The sequence below is a fragment of the Phyllostomus discolor genome, chromosome 7 (genome assembly GCF_004126475.2).
Source record: "Phyllostomus discolor isolate MPI-MPIP mPhyDis1 chromosome 7, mPhyDis1.pri.v3, whole genome shotgun sequence".
NCBI lineage: Eukaryota > Metazoa > Chordata > Mammalia > Chiroptera > Phyllostomidae > Phyllostomus > Phyllostomus discolor.
In genome coordinates, this window is record NC_040909.2 from 125,723,627 (window position 1) to 125,748,384 (window position 24,758).

Here is a 24,758-nt window from a genome sequence, read left to right on the forward strand (position 1 = left end):
ATTAAAGACAGTTGAAAAAATGTGATCTCACCCACAAACCTTTGCTAAGATCTGAACATCCTAGTAAGAGCAACATTTGCTGAGCAGCATTCAGGCTGCAGAAAGAGGGCAGGCCTGGGAGCTTCTCCAGCCTGGGTGTGAATGCCGGCCTTATTCTTTCCCAGCTGTGGCATACTGAGCAATTTGCACATAGCCTCTGAGCCTCAGTTTCCACATGTGTAAGATGAGACCGTAATATTCACAGAGTGACCAATTGCTCTAGTTTGTCGTGGACTGAGTGGGTCCCTGGGACTCAAGAATTTCTGTTGTAGAATCAACATAGTACCGGCAAGTCCAGGACGAGTTGGTCACTTCAGGTATCAACCACACATTATTGTAAGATAATATGCATTCATAAACACTTGACTATGCCAGGCACATAGTAGGCCTGCAAATGACAAGTGTTAGTATAATAAGAATCCAGTAGAGCCAAGCACTACCCCTTATTCTATGCATGTCATGCTCAGAGGCAGACATTACTGACCTCATTTTTACGGGAAAAGGCGTCGAAGCTCAAACACTAATGACCTATTAAGGACACAGTAAATGAAGGAGCTGAGGTTCAAATGCAGGGTCTGCCTGAGCTCGGGGCCAAGGCCCTTTCCTTTTTACGGGGCCATAGCGCAGAGGCCAAGTGTATTTTCAGCAACCAAAACAATTCCAACCGTTTTCATTTTTTGTGCTATTTTCCCAAACTATAAATGTTCTCTTTTAGAAACAGCATTGCAAAGCTGTGAGATTGCTGAGATCATTCTGTGAATGTGAAATTTTGGAAGCACTTATGTAATTGTGGCTCAGTGATAAGGCACACTTCATTGAAAATTTTGGGGGATTTTTTTCTTTTCTTGCACCAGACAAGGATTGGATTCAACAATGAGGCAAGGACATTTTTAACTATGCAAGGAAATAATATGTCCCATACTGATCTGTGCTTGATGAGATTATCAGTAAAGCTCTTGGTGGAGATTCTGAGCAGTATGACATCTCTCTCTGTGTTTCCTTGGCAGCAGGTCCACGTTGTCATCCTTCCGAACTGGTTTCACTCCAAAATGCTCCATGTCTTAAGTCAAATCATCAAAGCCGCATATCCCTTTGGCTCTGTGCTGTTGAGCTTAGTTTAAAGATTCATTATTGTTGAAAGCATATTCATCTTAACCACGCCGCATGGTCCTTACAGGCAGGATGTGCTATGCTGTCTGGACCACGGAGGGATCAACAAATTCAATTACCACTTCAGTAACACCGCTGGCCCTCGCTGAACTCGATAATGAAGAATTCTCTGCAGCCATCCCACTGAGAACTGTGAATTACTGTTACATGAAGCCAGCTGTTCCAGGGGTAATCTGGAGTTGCAAAGGGTAAGGAGAGCAAGGTGGTATCATTCTTCCTAAAGGACGTATATCATTCCCCTTAGGACAAGAAAATGCAGGTCTGAGTTGCAGCCCAGGGGGCTCTACAAAAGAATGTGCAGTTCCATTCAAAGGGCAGAGTTTCACAGAATGAATAGCTCACTGGTTTACTGAAAGACACTTGGAAAGAAACGTTATATAATCCAGGAAGAGGATATTGTTTGGTTTTATATTTTATTAGCAAAATCTGAGAAGCACATTCAGCTTATAGCACAGATTCTGATGTCTGGAAGAGGTTACATAGTTCTTCGTGGGGGTAAAATCAAGGTCAAGTCAAGCTGACCTAGATTTGTCCTGCTGAAGCTAAGTCATCCACAAGATCCTTGAAGGACTTTGGCGGAGGAGATCCCAGTAAATTCAAGTTCTAGTTCCTCTGACATTCAGCAGAATCTTCCCTGATACTTTGCAGAGCATCTCAGCCACCAGGAAAAAGGATAAAAGCTACAAGGGTCCTGTTGAGTGTACTCTGTCGTCTCCCCAAACTCCATGTCCTTATTCAAGAATCTACTTTGAGTTCACCTTCTCTAAGAAGATTTCTTGACTGGCACCATTTTACCCCCAACAGAACTAGTCACTCCCTCCTTTGTGCCCAATTTCTCCTTATACCAATTACTCACACAGCAGCTAAAACACCCGACCTCTGCTCTTTCTTTGCCTGTCTGTCTTCCGCAAGCTCCACAAGGGCATGGACTTTGTCTGGTGTTCTCACCCCTGCTTCACACTGTGCTTTCTGCCACATTCCTCTGAACAGCTGAGCCCTAATGAACACCAAGGTCAGAAATCCAGCATTTCTGTGACACGCCACAACTTTCTCTTAAAAATTAAGGTGAATCTTCACTTCTCTTTAATAAATCTGTCTTTCTTTAAATATAAAAATGTTTATAATATAAATAATTAAATAAACACTTAAAATTTCTAGTTGGCTAACTTATTCCATTTTTTCCAGCCCAATTTCAAAACAAAGAAATTGATGCCGTAGAATGATATACATTTACATGGAAGCCTTTTGTATCTCCTTGCATGTTTCATATAGTCAAATTAGCAGCAATAATAAAAATAGTGCCAGATTTCATCTCATTTTAGGTGCCATTGATTATAAGATATATGGTTAACTTATGTATCAAAAAGACATAAAATTCTGCCAATTTATCTAGGACATGCCCTTTAGTTATCAGACTATCTCACTTTCATAAATACAAAGTGTATTTTTAAATGTTTACTTTAGAATACATAAAATTTTGGAAGATAAAGAAAGGAGAAGGTACAGGAGGAAGAGAAGAGCTAACATTTACAAGCTTATTAAGTACCAGGCAATATGCAAAGGGCTTTCCATAGATTATCTCATTTACTTCGGTCCTTATAAAAAATCCTATGAGGTAGCTACTATTATATCTCAAAATTACAGATAAGGAAAACAAAGGAAGATAAATAACTTTCCCGTGTTCACAAATCTATTATGTGGAAAAGCCTAGATCTGATCACATTCATGATCACATTCTGAACCCAGAATTGGTGCGTTTAATGCCTCTGTCTTATTGTGTCTACATGCCAATTTCTCATCTGAAGGTCAACTACTTACAGAGTCCCGCTGCGGCACCCAGGGGAAGGGGAGTCTCTTGTGCCTATTAAACCCACTCCTAGCAGATTTCAGAAGTACACAAAGAGGGAGGGGTTTCAGAGGCCTCTCTGTAAGTCCTCATTCAGTAAGAGATCTATCTAGCCTCCAAGTCCATGTTTAATGGTTTATTCAGAAGGATGATAGTGTGATCTTTTCCCATTTGCCAGGAGAACTCAAGTTTTATAATGTCTGTGCCCTACTTATTGATATATTATCTACCTGGAAAGTCCTTGTTCTATTAGCTTCACCTTTTAAAATCCTGTCTGTCATTCAAGGACCACCACAAAATGCTGCCCACTGAGATTTACCCAATCTGCTTACCCACTCTTCCTTTACATCATGCCTCTTCAACCACAGCCAAAAATACTGGAAAACACTGAACTTAGAGTCAGAACACCAAGCCCCATTCTGATTGCTGGCTTCTGAACTTATACGTCCACAAAATGCAGATGTGGAATTCAACGGCTTCATATTGACACTGATGAAGTACTTACTGTATCCCATGCACTTAAACATATCACCTTTATAACGTTATTTTTCCTCACAACAGCCCTACAAGATGAGTATTATTGCCCTGTTTTATAGATGAGACTCGGAAGGATTCAAACCCAGGAGTGGCTGGCTATTGAGGTCAGATTCCTTGCAGCATGACCCCCAAGAGCTTGTAGTGCCCTTTCTCTTCCTTTTCCCTTCCATAATAATGAGCACTGCAAAGGCTGAGCTCTGCAATAGAAGCACTTTTGTTCGGGGGATTAGAAAATAACCACCATAGCCTTTGGGATTATTCTAGTCTCCCTAGGCACTGCAGTGAAGAAATAAGCAGCACAAGTACTCATTAAAACTACACGTGCCCAACACCCCCAAACTGGTAGAGATGTGAAAAAATCACCCAGGAAACCAGCTATTAAAACTTGATCCCATCAACCAGTGAATTTGACTTTGTTTTTTCAGACCACTTGCTTTTTCAGGTTGCTCAGTTAAGACATCAAGATGCATCTATGAAAACAAAGAATTGTAGATTCATTGAATTGGTCAGGTCACTTGTTGAAATGGGCCATTTCACTCAAACAACTTGTTTGCAACCCAAGTTATTAACTAGTTAATGCCCACTCAATATATTAAAAACAACTTATCTATTTGGTAGAGCCTCACTGACAATTTTTAAAATCAACCTATACTATATATCTAAGAAAATGTATTAATTGGTGACTAGTTTCTGTCAGTAAGCCCTTGGGACTGTCTAAGATGTGAGTATATACCTTGTGTTGTATGAGGTTGGTCATCACCGATGAATTCTTCTTACAATGTTGAGCAGATTCTTTAACAAAAGAATTGAACTTCATTATCACACTAAGAGGGTTAATGCAATACAGGTTGCTCAAACTCGGAACAAAGATAAAGCCCAAATATGACCCTCCTTAACAGTACAAAGCCCTGCCATCTACTAGGCATCTTTTCCTCCCAACACTTTGCAGGATTTATAAATTTCTTCAATTTTGTATCATAAGTTAACAATGGATTTATAAGACCCTCACATTTCATAAGTTGCATACACCTTTTTTTCTTCACTGATTTTCTAGGGCTCTCTTTAGTCCTGCGTCTTTCTCGTTGGATGAAGAGCTTTCAAAATGTCCAGAGAAGGTGTTTTATTATATTCTGAGGGAGGGAATGGCATTTTTGACTTGGGTGTTCCCCGAACCTTCCAGCTTCACTCTGAAAAATACAGTAACAGCCAAGACCCTCTGATTTTTGTAACAAGCCCTCATCCCCACCCTGACTAGCTAGGTATATGTAGCATTTTGTACATGGGCAGGAAGCCCAGAGGTAAATGTGCTGTTATTGTTGGTTATCTAGAGCTTTTATAGGCATTTGGCCAAAGTTTAAATTACTCAAGGTCTGTGTCTTCTACAAAATAAAAGCGTTTTACATGTTCTTGGCTATTGCAGATTCCCCTGCTGGTTATACGAGTTGGTTTTAAAAGATAGTTGATATATCACAACTCCTACAGAACCACCTAGAGCAATATTAAGAGTGTTGCTTTGTTTCCAAGCTTTCATATTTGCCTTCCTCTCTTCCTTTTCTCTAAATTATCAAAGTCTTGCTTTCTTTTCTTCCATAGATTTTTGGGAAGTGCCGACATAAGAAATGTCCAAACCTGTACAGAATTTTATGACTTTATTTGAGCCAAATTGACAGCAATTGCCAGAAAGCAAAAATCTAAACAAGTTGCAAAAATGCTCTGAAGAATAGGAGGTTTGCAGCGTATTTTACATATTAGAATCAAAGGAAAAGACAGATGGAGGGTTACGTGAAATCCACTGATGGTAGATGAAGGGGGTGGGAGAAGGCAAACTGGGTAAATTTCTAATAATGGATAAAATGTAAAACAGAGAGACACATACTACTGTTACACTAGCAGGTACTGGATAGTTAATAATTAACATTTACAGCACTGGAGATGGTATGTGGGAGAACAGGATAATGATGAGGGTTTCTCTGTTCTGGTGGGAGATTGTGCCCTGAGAGTTCTGGAAAAGGAGATCACTCTGACATTCCAAAAGTATGTTGTCCTAGATACCAAAGACAATAGACAGGCTCATTGAAGGTAAAGATTGACCTTCGTCAAGGGAGCTATAGGCCTAGGGTTTAGCTACCTGCCATCACCTCCATTTGGTTGGGAATTTTTATGTTCAGACTATCCTATGTGGTGACTTTCATTCTCTGAGTTTATAAGGCTCATCATGCATACTATGTCAGGTTTAGTATGTAGCTCCTTTTCATCCACAAAAATGCAGTTACTCTCTCTGAGTCAATATTGAGTTGTAATATTTGTTCTGTGTACCCACTGATGACCTCATTTCTAGGCTTATCCATGAAACTACCATTATCAAGTTTAGGAAACCATCTCTGAAATCATCTCTAAACTTGGGAGGTGGAAAGCAAACTCAGGAGAAATCTCTACAAGGACAACTAAGAAAGAACCTTGACCTTCAATAATAGCGCCCATTGAGCAGCCTCAAGCTCAATCTGAAATTATCATAGTCATTATCATAAGTCATAGATAATACCTTGTGGGCTGTGTTCAACTCTCTTCACTCCTCTACATATGTAATGTCAAATAATAATTCTGCACAAAATGGGTACTCAATAAATGTTGAAGGAAAAAAATAAAATGATACATTGATGAAAGGATGGAAGAATCATTAGATACAAAGATGAGGTGGGCAGATAAAGGTATTGATTGATGAATGAATGAACAAATGAGAACTGGCAGTTTATGACTATCATTCCCAATCCTTTAAAGAGAACAATTTTACCCTGGAAAAATTGATGCTCAAAGTCTGGAAAGTTCCATTAATGATTATCTAGAAATTTGTCCAGAGTTCACAGCTGCCCACACCTATTGCTCCATGCTCCCTTTCCTGGTCCTCAGCAACCCTCCTTTTGGTCCTTTGCCTCTGTTTGCACTGTTTCTATTGACTCTCATTCCCAGCCATAATCTGGCCCAGCTTCTGATGCATGTCTTCCAACCATGCCTCCTCTAAATTTGCCCTTTCCATCTTTTTGAGCTTGGCCAGCTAGGTCGGGCCACTATCTCCCAACTATCCATCAAGGTATGGGAATTGGTATTCTTTACTTGAGCTGTTAGACTGAAAACCAACACAATTTCAATTGCTATTTTTAAATACTCTTTGTCCTTGCCTGAATAACAAAGGACTCTAACCCCACTGTATATCAAATGTCCTTCTTTAATACCAGATACCCAATTTTGATCGAGATTAAAGCCACAGTGGCTTAAGGAGGTAGGATTCTCTTCAACTCTGGGGGGAAATGTGTAGAAAAGTGATTTTTAAGTTCTGAATTCCCATTTGGAATAAGTAACTATTAGGGGTCATTAGCTGTCTACACAACTCCAAGACATTTGAACACAAATTTTAATTTTTCATCACCCAGATGCTTGATATTTGAAAAAGCCCATTTGGCATTTCAGCCCCAACCCTCTGGATGATTAATGGAGCAATAAGCAGGAAGTCAATGTTTGTTATCTTGTTGACATTTTCCCTATAAAGCTTAAATACCCTAACTGTGCTACAAACAGAGAAGCAAATACTATAGCTAGGTTTTTTTTTTTCATTTTTGGCCACATGCAAAAATGATCAGGCAATCTGAGTCGCTTGGCTAAAAAATAAATGATCACTGGCAGACAAAACAATTATTTCAGTTTGAATATGTTTCTGAGCTTTGTAGAAATAATGTCAAATGTTTTAGAGTGTAGCTCCTGTTACATGTGCTCTTTCTGGTGGTAAGAAGGTGAAATGTTCCATAGACAATGCCTTTCTCCACCCTGATTCAACTTAATGGGACAACCAGTGTGTGTAAGTTTATTATCACCCCATGATTTTGATGTTTGGAATCCCCAAACTTAACTCCATGAAGACACAGTGTATCATTATGTGAGCATTGATTACCCTAACATATGCTGAGCACTTATGAAACTCAAATACAGCAAGATCTTCCTTTCCTGTCATGGAAGATATTTGTTGCTGACTTATAGAAGGTACTCCAAGAACCCAATTTTATTTTCTCTCCTGCCTGGAAGGAACTTCTCTACTGTTCTTACCAGATGCTGGGGCTCTGTCCTGGGCCATCCACCCAATACTGGTAAGAGCTTCATTCAGTAACTTACAGTGGTATGAGGGAATGTTTGCTGTCTCGGTTATATTACCACAGGAATTCACAAGATGAATGGGAAGCTGATACCTTCTCTTTCCTGAGAACCACTTTACCCTCCTTCCTCATGCCGAATATCTGCTGGAGTATGACAAGAGCATATAAAGGGACAGGTAGGGTCAATCTCAAAACAGCAGCACAGGGTAACAGGAAGAGAGGTTCGCTTTGTCCAACTTATGCAATCCTTTGTGTCTCACTGGCAAAAATATTCCTTGAAGAAAAGTGCTCCAAAGGAATTCTCTATGTTTCTCTAATAGTCCCTTTTTTTTTTCTTCTACACAACCATCTTTCAAGTTCTTTGCTCTAATGTCTAATCTGGCTTCTCAGATAACTCTACCCCTTCCCCAATCAAGTCTCTCCACCTCTACTTGGCTTTTACAAATTCAACAGCCTGAGGCTAATGGAGGTTCTACTCAGCTCAGTCCTGTTTTACTTATGAGGACAGGGCTGGATCAGAGTCCCGAGGATGAGGCAGAAAATGAATGTTCGGAGTTTCATCTCCTGTCATCAAGAGGTTCAGTTGATATCTTCATGTTTACCTAAGAAGGGCGGGTACCTCAGGGCAAGGCTTGATTTTTTCCCACATAAACAAAAGAAACCCAAACCAAAAACCACAGTCTATTCTGATATCATGAAAAATGATAGATCTTCCTTCAGCATGACTTTGACCTCACCCTTTGTGGAAATAATGACCCTAGAATTATTGAGGGAGGAGCCTTTGACTCTTTCTGTGGTCTGATTTATATACTCTGTTATCTGAACAGGGTAGCTTCAGCTCTCATTAGGGTGATTTCCACGATAAATATCCTTACACATATTATCTTATTCAATGCTCATACCTACCTTCTGAGATAGACTTTCCTGCCCATCTGACTAGTTCAGATCCCTTAGAGTTCTAGAGTTCTCACATTTTAGTTAATTATTCTGGCATTTTATAGAAAAATATACAATTTGTAAACTCAAAAGAAATAAGTCATAGTAAGTTTATTTGAACCATTAGTCATGTTTCCCATAAACTGTGTACTTCTTTGTCTAACTTTTCCAAGGAAATAGTGAAGCATTTTACTGGTTTTGTGGGCTTCAGCCTTTTCTAGAAAGTTCTTAAGCAGTATCCATTTAGAGAACTTGGAGAAGACCATCTTTGTTAAATGGACATTACCACATCATTATAGACAGGAAGTATGCCTATTTCTCGGTATTGAAAGGCATGGAAAAGTATATCACACAACACATGCTTATAGACTTTATAAATTATAACCTATTTTTCAGATGACAGCTCTATCCAAGAAAAATGAAGCAATGAGGGTGAGACTTCTGCTCTTTCTAAGTCATGCCTCATTCCAATTTATCCCCCATATCAAAGAAGGACAACTGATGCTATTTGGGTGAGCTCATTTCAACTTGTCAAACAATTTCATAATGATGGATTAGAATATGTCAGCTATGCTGGTGGCAACACCATCTTCTTTTAAATCTTCAAGGACTAATATACAAAACAGGATTACAACTGCTCGATCTTTAGCATGACATGCATAAAATCAATATTTCAAGCTCCTTTGAGAGTTACAGCCCAACATGTTGCTTACGCATGGTCATAATGACCTCAGCCAGCCCCTCCTGTCCAGTGGGGAAAATGGGATTACTCAGCCTTCACGAAGGGCCTCAAAGACTAGGCAGTTCACAAGGACTGTGAACAGGCTGATGGTTTTCTAGAAGACAAATGTCAGATGCAGAAGTTTCCTAGATGCCATGCCATAATGAGTCCCAGCTGCTGCACACTCGGAGAGCCAAACTTGGTCATCAGAAAGGCTTCAGGAGCAGCAAAGCAGGGGCATATTCACAGACCATCCTGAATGACTCGTCACTGTCCAAAAGATCACAACAGCAGGACTCCTAGATATTCCATGCAGAAAGGGACCACCTTGACATTTCCTCTGGTCTTACAGGATTTTCTCTCGTATCTCACCGAATGAAAGCAGCTCCTGTTGATTGACCTGGGCTTATTAGCAACCTTTTGATTTCTAAATTTTTTGATTTTGTGGAAAACGGAGGTTCTGCTTTGCAGTTTGGACAATCTAAGATTTCCACCATTTCTACTTGTGGGTGTTTTAAAGCTCCAGCTCCATGCAAAGATTCTTTAAGAATAATCTGAGGACGATATAGTGTAGGATTTACCAGCAAAACATTTTCATCTGTGGACAACGTTGCTTCCCAGGGGACATTTGGTAATATCTGAAGATATTTTGATCCAAAAAACTTAGGGGGCCGCTACTGGCATCTAGTGAATAGAGGCTGGGATGCTTCTAAATGTCCTGCAATGCACAGGACACAAGAAGAAGTGACCCGGTCCAGAATGTCAACAATGCCACCATTTAGAAACTTTGCACTAGCATAATGGCAAAAGCCCAAGTTTAACCACAGATTAAAAATTCCCTCATACCATGTTGTAGGAGGCAAAGGAAAAGGCAGGCTAATTACTTCAGTGTTGACTAATAAGAAATCTCTGGAAGGAGGTGTTGCAGAAACCACTTTTGTGACAAGATCAGGCAAGCCAAGAAATACATGTGGCCTTATAGTTGGCCATTAACACAATTTGGAACAGCAAATTCCAGGGGTAACTGAAAGAAAAGAACTGATACCCAAACAGATTTCCCCCTTGTGACATATTTTAACTGACTTGGGGACCCCCAAGCCCCCAAAGTGTTCATTTCCAGAACAAAAAATGAAGGAGGAGTTAAGATAAACTTCAGCTGCAAGTCATTCTTAAGCTGCAGTCGAAGAGAGATCCTGAAATACATTTTTCATTCATTTTTTCTGTTTCTCTCCTATGTGAGAAGCATGGCATGCACAATTGGCGCCTATATTATCCTTTGGCCAATACTTTCTCCCAGTTGCCTTAGCAACTGTCAATATTTGTCTGGTATGTCACAGCCCCAGTTGGCGGGTGTCTGGTGATCATCTACTCGTAAAGTTTGGGGAAGAGAGACACCCAGTGGTCTGAATGAGCTGGTCTGCTGAAAACCATCTCCGGCTGCATTTTATGTTCATTTGGGAAGCGTTTATTAATTTTAAATCTGACTCTTTGAATGATCAACAATCCGCACACTTAAAGTCATGGGAGCAGAGGGAAACAGGGGTTGGAACATTTACGTTTTCTGTCAAGGAAGCCAACATTCTGCAAATTTACCGCACAGTAAATATTTTAGGCTTTGTGGCCCATATGGTCTCTGTCGCAGCTACCCAGCTCTGCCATCACAGCACATAAGCAGCAACAAACTACATGTAAACCAGTGGGTATAGCTGCACTACAATAGCATTGTATTTACAAAAGCGGGCCTGCAGCACACCAGGTCAGCCCACAGGCAATGGGAGTTTGCCCATCCCTGCAAAAGGAAATAGAATCTATGTGCTCGTTCAGTCTACACATGCAACTGTCCCCGCCACTCCCCCAGATTTCAAGACACTTGGAAAAAATCAATGTAAAAAAAATAATATCAACATTTAGTTAATAATATTTTTACCATAATTATTTTTTGTCTGTGTACTGTGTTCCTGGTTCTGTTCTAAATACCAGAGTAACAGCAAGGTATGAGAGAAGTAAAAATTCCTATCAGTGTAGAGCTTATACTTACAGTCAAAAATAGAATATATTGACCAGAGGGGAGAGAAGAGGGAATTTCAGGGGAGAATAGGAAGGGTTTACAGGAACAAATTTAAAGGACACATGGACAAAAACAAGGGGGAGGGTGGTAATGGGAGGGAAGTGGGGAGGGTTGGGTGGGTGGGCTAGATTGGGAGTAAAAGGGAGAAAACTGTACTTGACAATGATTAAAATAAAAAAATAGAAAAAAATAGAATGTATACATAAAATGTCCTATAAGCCAAATGACAGTAAGTGCTATGCAAAAATTTCAGCAGGAGAATCAGGAGACAAGAAATTCTGAGTCTAGGGTACAGGTTGAATTGTGTCTCCCAGCAAGATCCATTGAAGTCCTAAACATTGGCACCTGTGAGTGTGATCTTATTTGGAGGCAGAGTCTTCGCAGGTGTGAGCAAGTGAAGACGGTCATTAGTCCAGGCCCTAATCCTATAGGACTGCTCTCGCTGCTCTATCCAGACCATGTCCTATAGAAGCAAAGGAGGCAATAGGGAGGCCTATTATGAGGATACTGTAATAATCTCAGTAACAGATATATGAAGAGATAGGGGAGGTGGTGAGAAGTATAGGATTTGTTGTTAGAACAAACAGGCTCTGATGAAATAGTGCGATGGGAGAGAAAGACAGAGTGTGAAGGTCAAAGAGGATTTCAAGGGTTTTTCTTCCTGCAAACTGTAGGTCAGACTTATGATGGGAAGGCTGGGATAGGAGCGATTATTTTGGGGGTAGTAGGTCAAGAGTTCACTTTCGGCTGTTATCATTGGGATGCTATTAGAAAAACAGTTGGAAATATGCGTCTAAAATTCAGTGGTAAATTCTGGGATAAAGATTTAAATATAGGTGAAATTAGCACATCAATGGTGTGTGAAGCCATGAGACCAGCTGAGATGAACAAGGGACTGAGTATTGATGGGGTAGAGGACTAGAGAGTCCCAGCGATGAGCTCTGGTGTGTGGCGGTCCTTACTGATTAGGGAGATGAGGAAGAACTTATTAAGGAGCTGAGACAAAGCTGCTAGAAAGATAAGAGGTGTACCAGAATGTGAAATTCTGGATCACAAGTTAAAAAAAAAAGACAGATGTAATAAGATGTGTTAAATACCCAGAGCTTAAGTATAATGAGCACTGAGAACTGTTGGATTTTGCTGGATTTATCAATGAGGAGGTCGTGAGTAGGGCAAACATGTAACTTGTCATCCCAGTCGAGACACTGTGAGAGTGAAACATTATTCCTGGAGGACAGGACTGCCTGTACAAACCGAGACGTGCTGTCGCCCTAGGTGCAAAGATATTGGCGACAGCAGTTCCGTGGGTGTGATGGGGCAAGTTCATGAATGGACGGAGTTCAACAGAGAATCGGCAGAGGCAAATTAGAGATAGTGATTCCAGGTACCATTTCAAGGTGTTTACAGTAAAAGGAAGTGAAAGGAATGATCTAGGTTGAAGGAGGTTTTTTGTTTTGTTTTGATATGGAGGACATTATACGATTTTTGGACTAATGGAAATGAGCTGAGCAAAGAGAAAAAAAAATTGCCTGAATCAAGTGTGGGAGGAAATGGGACCCATGGATCTAAAGCACAAACAGGAGAATTGGTTTAAGACATGCATATACATATTTTATCTATAATAATAAGAGGCAAGGCAAAGAAAATATGTACAGATTCAGACAGATGGATAGAGGCTGTGGTGGGAGCTTGTACAGTTCCTCCTATCATTGCTTAAAATGCCTCCCTCTGATGATAGTGAGGAGGAAGTAAGAAGAAGGAGGGGGACCGGATATACAGTGGGAGGACCAGGGTGATGCAATAGGTCTCATGAGCAACACTAAGACTGGCTGGATTGGATGGGGCATATCTGTTGGCATTGGAGGTGTGGCTAGCCTAGCTGAAGGCAACCCATAATCTACATGTAGAGAAGCACTGATTTCCCAAGTAAAACCTGCAGTTGAAGGGATGTCTTTAAAAGGCAGAATGAATGTTGGGAAGACAAGTTCACTAGGCCACAGGTTCTAGTCTTCCATTTATCATTGGTGTAATTTTGAACAAGTTCATTAACCTCTTTGAAGTTATATATAGTCCTTACACACAAACTGTAGATCCTAATACCTATCTCACCATTGAATGAGATAGTGTATGTATCAGCATCAAATTCTGTTTTCAATAAAGTCTTTTGAATCTGAAAGAGTTTAAAGTTTATAGAGTTAGGCATTCTTTTGAATTCCAAAGTATTTATTAAAAACAATATTTGATGCTATAGTATAAACATCAAATGATGATTCATTCATAGTCAAATTATGCAATTAAGTTATGATAATAGTTATGACAACCATTGTTATTACCACTATCGTCATTATTGCACTCCTAATATATAAGATGATGCTCTAAAAGCTGAGTCTTTGACCTCAAATTCCAGTTAATGTCAGAGAACTGTGTGCAAGATGTTCATAAAACCTTTGCATTCTGTGGAATACTGAATTTTGAAGTAAACAGAATATAATTTCTTATTATTCTGAGGCCAGTGTGAGGGAAATGACTGTCATTTCTACTGGGAGAAATGTTCACATTTAAGCCAGAGGGCTAACGCATATGACCTCCAAGAGCCCTTCCAGTGCTAAGCCTCCTCAGTCAAGTCTACTCAGGCTTATTCAGATCGATGTCTTATCAGTTCTGTACAAATTACTCCCTGAATCCAGCCCTGCTGTAACCTCAAAGTCACCAGATCCTTCTTGTCTACGAATACAAGTGAACTGAACTTTATGTCTATAATCAGAGTTTCTCCTCTTGACCTCTAACTAGCTCTGCAGAACCCCTCAGTGTGCACCCCATCACTACCCCAGGCATTTGGAGAATTCTCCAAAATAGACATTCACGTGTCCTCACATGAAGTCTGCTAGTTACTGACCCCATTGGAAAATCCTTATATTTTTCCTCTCTGGTCCTGATTTCCCTGTCAAAATTGCTTCAGATTAGTTTGCCATTGTCACTGTCAACAACCCATCCTGGGAATGCCAATAATAATCTGAGAGCTGTCTCTGAGAGGTGCCCAGGCTGGCCAAGTCTGAAGTGACAGAGAGGAGCTGGGCTCTGAGCAGAGGTCGGGGCGGGGGGCAAATTGAAATCCCATCACTTAGTCATTCGTTGGTTCAAAATTAATTGAACACCTGCTTAACAGAGTAGGCAGCCTAGTGGTTAAGAGTTAGGACTTTGGTGTCAGACATACCGATAGGGGTCAACCCTACACTTCCACTTACAAGCTTTGTGATCGCGGTCCGGTCCCTCATTCTCTCTGAGCCTCAGCTTACTTTCCTCTAAGTGAGAATCCTAATAGGCCTCTCTCATGTGGTTGCCATGATAATTATATGAGATGATATATTGGATGTAAGAACCTGGATCCAAATATAGCAGTTTCCGTCCTCACCTCAGTTCCGTTCCTTAGTTTGGCTCTGGGGATGCCCATGTGCATCCTATCTGCAGCATTTGTTGGCTTCAAGCACGGCCAGCGTGCCCACTCCAGGCCCTGACCAAAACCACTCAGAGAGCTCTGTATGCAGATGTAAGAGTTACTCTGGGCTGGTGTCCTTTCCATCCATTTCAAACCATTCCTCCCACTGGCTTCAGAAGGTTATTCCCTCGTTCGGTTTCATACTTAGGCCCCTTCCTTTCACTTAAGCGTTTTTTGGGAATGGTGAAAATGTTTACTCCTTTCTTTCTTTATTCTCTTATCTTTATCGCTTTCAAAATATAGTTTGAGTGGTCACCTATTTGTCTCCCCCGTGCCTCCACCCTGGCTCATGGCACAAGCAACTGGCGCCTGGACTACAGTCTCTTCATTTCCTTCCTAACCCTGATCTACTGTTTGCACAACAAAGCAGATGCATAGTTCATTCAGCAGCTCACCATTGCATTTGTAACCAAATCCGAGTTCATTGGGTGGAGAAGATAACTACACTTTCTGTCTACTGATCTCCTCTTCTATAGTAATAGGGTCGTAGCAGAGAAGCAGCTTATGGCCTTGTATTTGCATATGGTCTTGTGTGTTAATTCTAACAAATCATCTCCAAACCTAGTGTTTGAAAGCAATGTGTATTTCTTGTTGCACAGTTTCTGTGGATCCGGAATTCAGGGCAGCTTAGCAGAGGGTTCTGTCTCAGGGTCCTTCACCAGTCTGCATTCAAGATGTTGGACAGGACAACTGGGCCTCAAGGTTTGAATGGGGCTGAAAAAATATCCTCTTCCAGTCTCACCAAGCTGCTGTTGGCAAAGGCCTCCATCCCTTGTTGTCTGACGGCCAGAGGACTTACTTCTGTGCCATGTGCATCTCTCTGTAGGTGAGCATCCTCATAACATGGCAATCGGCTTCCCCTGGAACAAGTGATGCAAGAGAGGAAGCAAGCAAGAATCCACAGTGCCTTTGGTAACCTAGTCTCTGAAGTCATGAACTATCACTTCCATCATTTTTTATTCATTAGCTGTAAATCATTAAATCAGCCACACTCAGAAGGTAAGGCATTCTCCCACATATGCAGCCCTACTCCAGACCCCCTCTTTTGAGCTTCAGACTTATATTCCCAAATGCCTGGTAAAATCTCTCTCAGGGTGTTGTAGATGTCTCGTACTGAACTTACCCCCAAATGGGCTCAGTATCTCCATTATCATCACCCCCTGCCCTAGTCTGCTCCTCCCCTTATATTTCTTCTCTTGGTTAACAGTATTTTATCCAGGTGGACTGGTGACATTTTTCACCCTCCCATTCTTCCCACCTCCTACAAACAGCTGGTCACCAAGTCAAAGTGTATCGCAGTCTCTGGAGCTTCTCCTGCTCTCCATCTCTGCTTTCTGGATGGCGCCCTTGTGATTTCCTTCCTGGATTATTACAATAGACTCACGCTACTAATGCTCGCAAGGTCTCCTGCTGCAACCAAAATCCAGTCACTCTTCAGATTATAACGTGGATCACCTGTTTCCGATGCACAAACCCAAATTTCTTCCTTATATGGCATCCATGTCTTTGCACTATCTGAATCCTGTACTCACCTCCTTCCAATTTTTTCTGCCAAGGCCCCACTGTAGCCTATGCTTAGGCTACTACAAGGAGGGCCTGATTGGCCGGGTCTTTCACTCCTCCAAGATTTGGGACCATGCCCTTCTCCTACTAAAAGATGTATATCCACCCCAGTAGTTTTGAATCAAAAAACGATTTCCTCTTCACACTATCCCCAACCTACCCTCTGTCCTCCCTTTGGATTTTATACAAATCTGTAAGGCTGACTTTATTCCAGGGGGTCATAGTTTTTGTTTACATGTCTGCAGCCCTGCAATACTGTGAGCTCTCTGGGAGCAGCATTCATGAGTAAGTCAACTTTGTGACTGTCAGACAGTGATGTCAATATATTATCAGGGGGGAAAGAAGATTTGGGTATGCATAAATGATTTTTGAAAGGAAATGGGTTTTATTTCATGATGCAGACCTCAGCTCGTGGGGTCCACGGCATTATGGATGAGATATGAGACAAATTCACACGGACTACCAAGTCCTGTGGAGGAAAAGGGGTGGCACAGCCATTCTCTCAAGAGGAGAGTGTGCCAACCCTTGCCTAGAAAAGCTTTTATTGCTTTTCTGGGCACATTACATTGAAGATGGTCCTCATTCACTATGCACAGGTTCACTTTAGGTGGTTACCTTTTACGGAAAACAAAGGAGAGGATAATGCTAATCACATCACTAAAGGATATTTGCAAATGCAAAGGGAAAAGTGGTTGAACTGGTTACACTCATCCTTGGAAGGTTTAGCATGGATTTTAGGAAGTCACTTTAAAGATATGCAGTAAACATTTGTTGCCTCAATTCAGGGTGAGGGAGTTTTAACAAAAAGCAAGTCTTAAAGTGGCCCAGGTAAAATGTAGGCCTGATTCCCCGTGGGAGAACCCATCTGTGGGCATGGGTCCTGTGTACTGGACCTCACTTTCCACTGGCCTTTCCGAGTGGGAGCTGGGCCCACGCCACTCAGAACAGTCTCCTATAATTTCTTCATTCAATGCTATGTTCTTTTAATCAATGCTTTAATCATTAATCAATGCTTTGTTGATTAATATATTGTCTTAGGCAAAGCAAACCTTCTGCGATTTCCAAGTAAGCAACTTTGATTTTAAAAATCTAATCGTCTCTGCATTTCAGAATACCTGGCACATGTATTGGTTGAATACAATCCCAATTCTGTTCTTTGCTCTGAGAGAAAATGGCCACTAGGGTGCATCATAGTTACATCTTTTCAACCGCTTCGCTGCAAGAATTTTTAAAATATACAATACCTGACTATTTATTTAGTCAGGGGCACTGACCTCTTCTCCTTTAGATTGTCAAATTTAAAAAATGACAATAGCTAGCACAACAATAGCCACCCAGTGTGAATGAGTCAAAATTATACCTTTTTTTTGGTCAGTTTGGCAAAAAGTGTAATATATATTTTGACGTGCTGCAGAATTTCAGTAATTCATCTATGTGTGCCATGAGATGAAAAAGGTTAAAAGTCACTGCTTTACGGCAAAAACAAGTTTTGAAAACAAGCTCTTTTATGTCCCACATTTGTACAGCTATTTAGGAATTAACAACAACAAAAAAAAAACAGCATGAAAATATCCTACTCCTTATCTCCATTCCTCATACCATTCAGAAACCCTTCCACAAATAGTCATATTTGGAATATTTGCAAAGAAGATAACTCCCTATTTTTCTCCTAACTTTAGCAAGTCTTCATTAAACAAACATTATTTCCAAATCCCCAGCTATGTGCAAACCACTTTGACAGAAAATATGGGAGATAGAAAAGTTTTTAACCAACATATTAGAACCTGGGCACAGTACTGAGGGGAAAAGGTAAGAGGTATATACATCTGCCTTGAGTCTGTTTATAACCTAAGGTAAGAAAAAAAAGATAAATAATGTCCTACATTTTAAAAAGGTAACATTACAGAAGAATAAATATGCGGATTGGGCAACTAAGAGGGAATTTAGAAATAACTCAGTTGAATTCATTAGACTTAGATTTAGGGGAGGAAAAATCAATTTAGGAAGAGGATATACAAAGAAATTTAAAAGGACATGGCATGAATTTCCACTTCTGAAAGCCTATTTTCTAAACAAAAATAAAATTTAAACAGTATTGTGTAAAAATGGAAGAAGAGGAAAAGGAAATCCCTGCACCCTTTTATCTTTAAATAAAGAGAAATGAAAGATAACCTCAAATGGGTTGAGGGACAAGCAGGTAAAGGCAAAAGTAATTTAAAATAATTTAGATTCCCTAAGACTTCAGATCTGGAAACTGTCAGACCCAGAATATAAAATAATAGATATAAACAGTTTAAGTAAATTAAAGCTGGAATAAAAATTAAGCAAAGAAAAAATAGTTAACACACATATTAACATGGTTAATTCATCAACCATGTATAATACCATACATAATAATACCATATCTTTCCATGTATAATGCACAACCACATTTTTGCGCGATTATACACGGGATTATTATACCTATTATTACACCCATGGCATGTAATCTCTATACCCATGCATAATGTGCATCCTTATTTTTCGCTCAAAAATCAAGGGAGAAAGTGCACATTATACATGGCAAAATACGGTACTTCAAAATGCATGTGCCCTTAATATTAGAGCTTCAAGAACACATGAAGCAAAAAGTCAAAAAATTAAACTGAGAAATAGACCAAGATTCACAATCATAGTTGGAGATTTTAACATACCTCTCTCTACATTTGATATGAGTATATGAACAAATTAATGAAGGTATAGAATGTTTGAACAACTCTATCAACTATACAATTTACATTTCGAGAGGACTGTGCCAAATAACTGTATAATACACATTTTTTCCAGTGTGTACAGAACATCAGCAGAGATATCCCATGTGGTAGGCCATAAAACAAGTTTCAATAAATAGTACAGGGTTGCTATCTGATAGAGTGTATTTTCTTACTAGATCACTATTCAACTGAACTCAAATCAATAACAAATATCTAGAAAAATCCTAATATATTTGAAAACTTAGCAAAATGTCCCTAAGTAACCCAAGATCCAAGAACAAATCATAAGGAAAATTAGAAAATATTTTAAACCTGATAATAATGAAAATACAACACATTAAAATTGCAGGATAGAGCTAAAGCATTTCTTAAAGGGAAATGTATAGTATTAGGCACTTTTACTAGGCACATCTGAAAACCAGACTTCAAACATCCATGCCCCCCAGTAGTCTGATTTTATCTGTGATCCTCTCCAATGCTGAATTGGAACCGGCTCTGCGTGACCAACAGAAAACAGCAGAAGTGACTATGAGTGACTTACCAAGCCAGTTCATAAAAAGCATGTAGCTTCCCATTTGGCTTCTTAGATTATTCACTCTTGGGGAAACCAGTCCTATGGCCATGAGGAAACTCAGACAGTTGATTGGAAAGGCACACACCCGTTGAAACCAGAGCCGGCTGCAGGCAGCTAGTGCTAACTCACCAGCCATGTGAGTATAGCAAGTTGAGAGTGGATCTTCCTGCTCCGGTCAAGCCTTCAGATAGCTGCCGCTCAGCTGATCTCTCACTGTGATCACAGAAGAAGCTCCAGTTTAGGACTTCTTAGCTGAGCCCTTCCTAAATTCCTTCCCCATAGAACCCATGAGCATAATAAGTGGTTGTTTTATTTCACGATGTTTTGAAGGTAGGCTATTTTTAAATAGACTTACCAGAAAGCTGATATTCAGTGAAATTTTCTTTTAAAATGAAGGCAAAATAAAGACATTCCCAAGATGAACAAACATGAAAAGGTTATTGCTAGTAGACCTATCTTACAAGAAACACTAAAGGAAGTTTTTCAGGCTAATAGCAAATGATCCCAGGCAGTAATTAAAATCCACTTGAAAAAACACAGCACTGATAAAGGTAATTATGTAATTACCGAAGAGTATGAGTACACATTTCTTCTCTTCACTGACTGAAAACACAGTGCTATAAAACAATACGTAATACACACTTGCATTGTTGGGCCCATAACATACAGAGATGTAATGCGTTTGACAATAACAGGGCAGAGGAGACAGGGGGAGTCAAAGCTGGACTGGAGAAAGAAAACAATATAGATGAAAGCACAAATTCACAGGAAGGGAAAAGAATGAAAAATGGTAAAAAAAAAAAAACAACCAAGAAGGGTAACATGACAAACTACAAATCTTTCATTGCTTTCATTCCTATTTCTTTTATAGACATAAAATTATAAAGTAATCATTGTAACAATGCATTTTGGGTTTGTAACATATAGCTGTAATATATATTACATATCTATATATATATAGTATGTTAATATACATATATAACAATAATGGCAAAAAAAGAAGAAATAGAACTATGTAGGAGCAATATCTTTATATGTCATTGGAATTAAGTCAGTATAAACCTGAAGTAGCTTCTGACAAGGTAAGGTTTGTGTATGGTAAGCCTTATAGCAACCACTAAAAAGATAATTAAAAATACGTATATAATAAAAAAAGTTTTTGACTATATACAGTAAAGTTAACGACAAAAACTGTGCACACTGTATTCTAGTAGAAAAATGTGTTTTTCACAGGGATATGGACAATGGGTGTGTAACTACTTTACACATCTACTAGGATGGGGCAATTTAGCACAGAAATCACAGTGAATTAGAGCCAGATTTCTCACTGTCAGAAAAAAAAACGTTCCAGGGCAGGTGGGCTGGGATGGGAGTAAAAGGCAGAAAACTGTACTTCAACAGCAATTAAAAGAAAAAAAAGTTCCAAATAAGCAAAGAGGGCGGGGTTTAGACTGATCACCATGATAAGGCCTGAATCCAGTCAGGGACATCAGTGTGACCTCATGTTTATTCTATTGTGTGTGTCTATGTTAGAATCTGCATACCTAACTCTGTTTATATAAATGCAGACAGACAGATACAGAAGCAAATAGAGATTATACGTGAATACACGGGTTTGTGGAAAGGCATACATTTCCTAGAGTTAACATAAAGAGTAGCTCAGTGTAGGATTTCCAAGGACTCTGTAATGTATTACCTCTTTTCTATGAATTATTTAAAACTAAAAATGTATGAGTCAATTATGTAAACTTACAGTTAAATAAATTATATTGAAAATCGGAAAAGAATATAATGAACTACTGGCAGATACAAAAACATAGCTCAATCTCCTAAAAGTTATGCTAAGCAAAAGAAGCTGGACCTAAGAGTACATGTTCTACAATTCAACTGCTATGAACTGTAAGAACAGGCAAAAGTAATGCTGACAGAAGTCTTATCAGTGAGTGCTCCTGGACAGAAGAGTAACTATGAAAACATGTGAGGGAACTCTCTGGGCTGCTGGAAATACCCCATGTCTTACCTGGAGTGATAGTTCCATGGGTGTTTACATTTGTAAAATCTCATCTAATTGCACTTTAAAAAGTATATTTATTGTATTTAAATTATATCTGGAAAAAAGTGGCTTTAAAAAAGATTATGGAGTAGAAACTTGAATCAAAATGTATTTATAAAATACATGGGACATAAATAAAATAACACTAGTATGATCAAAGAAAAAACCAAGGAACAGGCTCAGGTCTGTTTCAAGCTTTGAAAATAGTCATGACCTCCAGACTGCCCTTGAACTTCAGAGCACTGAACTTGGGAAACGTTCTAAATTTCCAGGAAACAAGGGTAAAAGCAGGCTGCTCCTACACCTCCAGCTAGCTCTGGCCTCCATGTATATTTAAGGTGAATGGACAACTATTAAAACACTAATAAATGGTCAGTACTCATGGCACCAGCACCATGCAAATCTCACTTTGAAGTTCATGCCATTTCCTTCCTTTGCTTGGAAGCACCCAAGGCCAAACACTGCTGTGTTTTCCAAAGAGCCTGTGAAGCTGACCCGAAATGAAACTGGGCAGTACATCCAAAGAGTTGATCCAAGCACACCCTGGTGTCGCCATCACCGGCACCTCCAACCCCAAACAAGTATCCCCAGGGGAGCTGCCAAGGCCAGTGAGCCATGGACAGGAAAAATCTATCCAAGTGAGGAAAATAGAATGAAGACATGGAAAAAGGTGACTTGGAGACTTTTAGGTGACTAAAAGGTGACTTTTAGTTGGGTCATTAGCATTACAGGTGAAGAACAGGGAAGACATTAATCAGACATGCAGGAAAAGCCTGAGTTTAAGTGTCAGAGTGCCCAGAAATCTGCAAAATGCATTCTTAGGAAGCTCATTTAAACCATCTATGATTTAGTTTCCTCATCTGAAAAAAATGAGCATATTTATGTCATAAGGTGAACCCTCGTTATATTAGTAGCCCTGCCTGGAGGTCTATGAGTATGATGACTCAAAGCAAAAGGCTAAGTTTTTTTGTGCCTCCTGGTACAGTGGTTCGATTTAAATGGGTTTGATCTGAATGTCTATCTCTGATTGATAGCTTTTTTGTTTGCATTATTTACCTAATCATTTCTCAAAGTACCCTATCCTGGCTTGCATCAAAATTTGCCAGGAACTTATTAAAATACATAATTCTTAGAAACCCCAGTGGCCTCCCTGAAGAATCTCTGGGGATGGCAAAAAGACTGTTCTTTAAAAAAAAAAAACTATTGTTTTGACAACAATGGAATACCACTACGCATCCATTAGAATGACTGAGATCCAGAACACAGGCAACATCGAATACTGGTGAGCATGTGGAACAAACAGATTTTTCACTCATTGCAGGTAGAAAGTAAAATGGCATAGCATTTTGGAAGACAGTTTGGTGATTTCTTACAAAACTAAAAATACTCTCACCATATCTCACTGTACAATCCAGCAATTGTGCTCATGGGTGTTTATTTACCCCCAAAAGTTGAAAACTTAAGGCCACACAAAAGAAATCTTCATATGAATGTTTATATCAATTTTACTGATAATTGTCAAAACTTGAAAGCAACCAAGATGTCAGCAGGTAAATAGGTAAACAGTGGTACACCCGGACAATGGAATATTATTCAGCACTAAAAAAAAATATGGACTATGAATCCATGAAAAGATGTGGAGGAAAAGTAAATGCATGTGGAGAGAAATGCATATGGCTTAAGTGAAAGAATCCAACCTGAAAAAGCTACACATTGTATGATTCCAACTGTACGACATTCTGGAAAAGGCAAAGCTACAGAGACAGTAAAAACTTGAGTGGTTGCCATTGCCAGAGGTTGGAATGGGGAAAGGGCTGAACAGGCAGAGCACAGAGGATTTTTAGGACAGCAAAAATACTCTGTATGGTACCATAATGATGGATACTTAACCTAAATCACCTTAAACAAGCAACAGCTGGCCTCAGTGAGCCCCAGTAGCAGCCAGCCTAGATCACAGCTTGGCTTCACCTGGGAACCTCCAAGCCCAGCACAAGTAGCAGCCATCTCAGATTGTTTTATACTTCATGCAGGGCAGCCCCAGGCATAATACAGGTGGGGGCCGATCTTGGCCTGCACCACCCAGGAAACCCCAGAGCCTACACACCCAGTGGACAGCTACAGACCATGTTGTAGAACCACCCACCTGCCCCTACACAGCTGATGCTCTGCAGAGGACGGAAGTCGGTGTAAGTGGTCACAGCCAATCCTTGCAGCTAATTGGCCTGGGTAAATCACTCTCATTGATCTGCCAACAGCAACCAAGGGTCAACTACAAGAGGAGGGTGTACTCAGCCCACATGAAGGGCACATCTTGAGTAACCAGCTTGGGTGATAGGGGAGGCTGTGCCACAGGAACCTACAGGACTCCTACTACATTAGGCCACACTATCCAGACAGGGAGTCATAGCAGCTCTACCTAATACATAGAAACAAACACAGGGAGGCTACCAAAATGAGAAGACTAAGAAACGTGGCCCAAATGAAAGAATACTTTGAAACTTCGGAAAAAGAAAACAAAAGGGAGATAAGCAATCTATCAGATGCAGAATTCAAAACATTGGTTATAAGGATGCTCAAGGAACTTAGTGAGGACCCCAAAAGAATAAAAAAAGTCAGAATGAAGGATTTACTAATTGAAATAAAGTACAATTTACAGGGAAACAATAGTAGAGTGGATGAAGCCAAGAATCAAATCAATGATTTGGAACATAGAAAAGCAAAACACAACCAAACAGAACAACAAGAAGAAAAAAGAATCTAAAAACATGAGGATAGGATAAGCAGCCTCTGGGACAAATTTAAGAGGCACAACATTTGCATCATAGGAATGCCAGAAGGAGAAGAGGAAGAGCAAAAAATG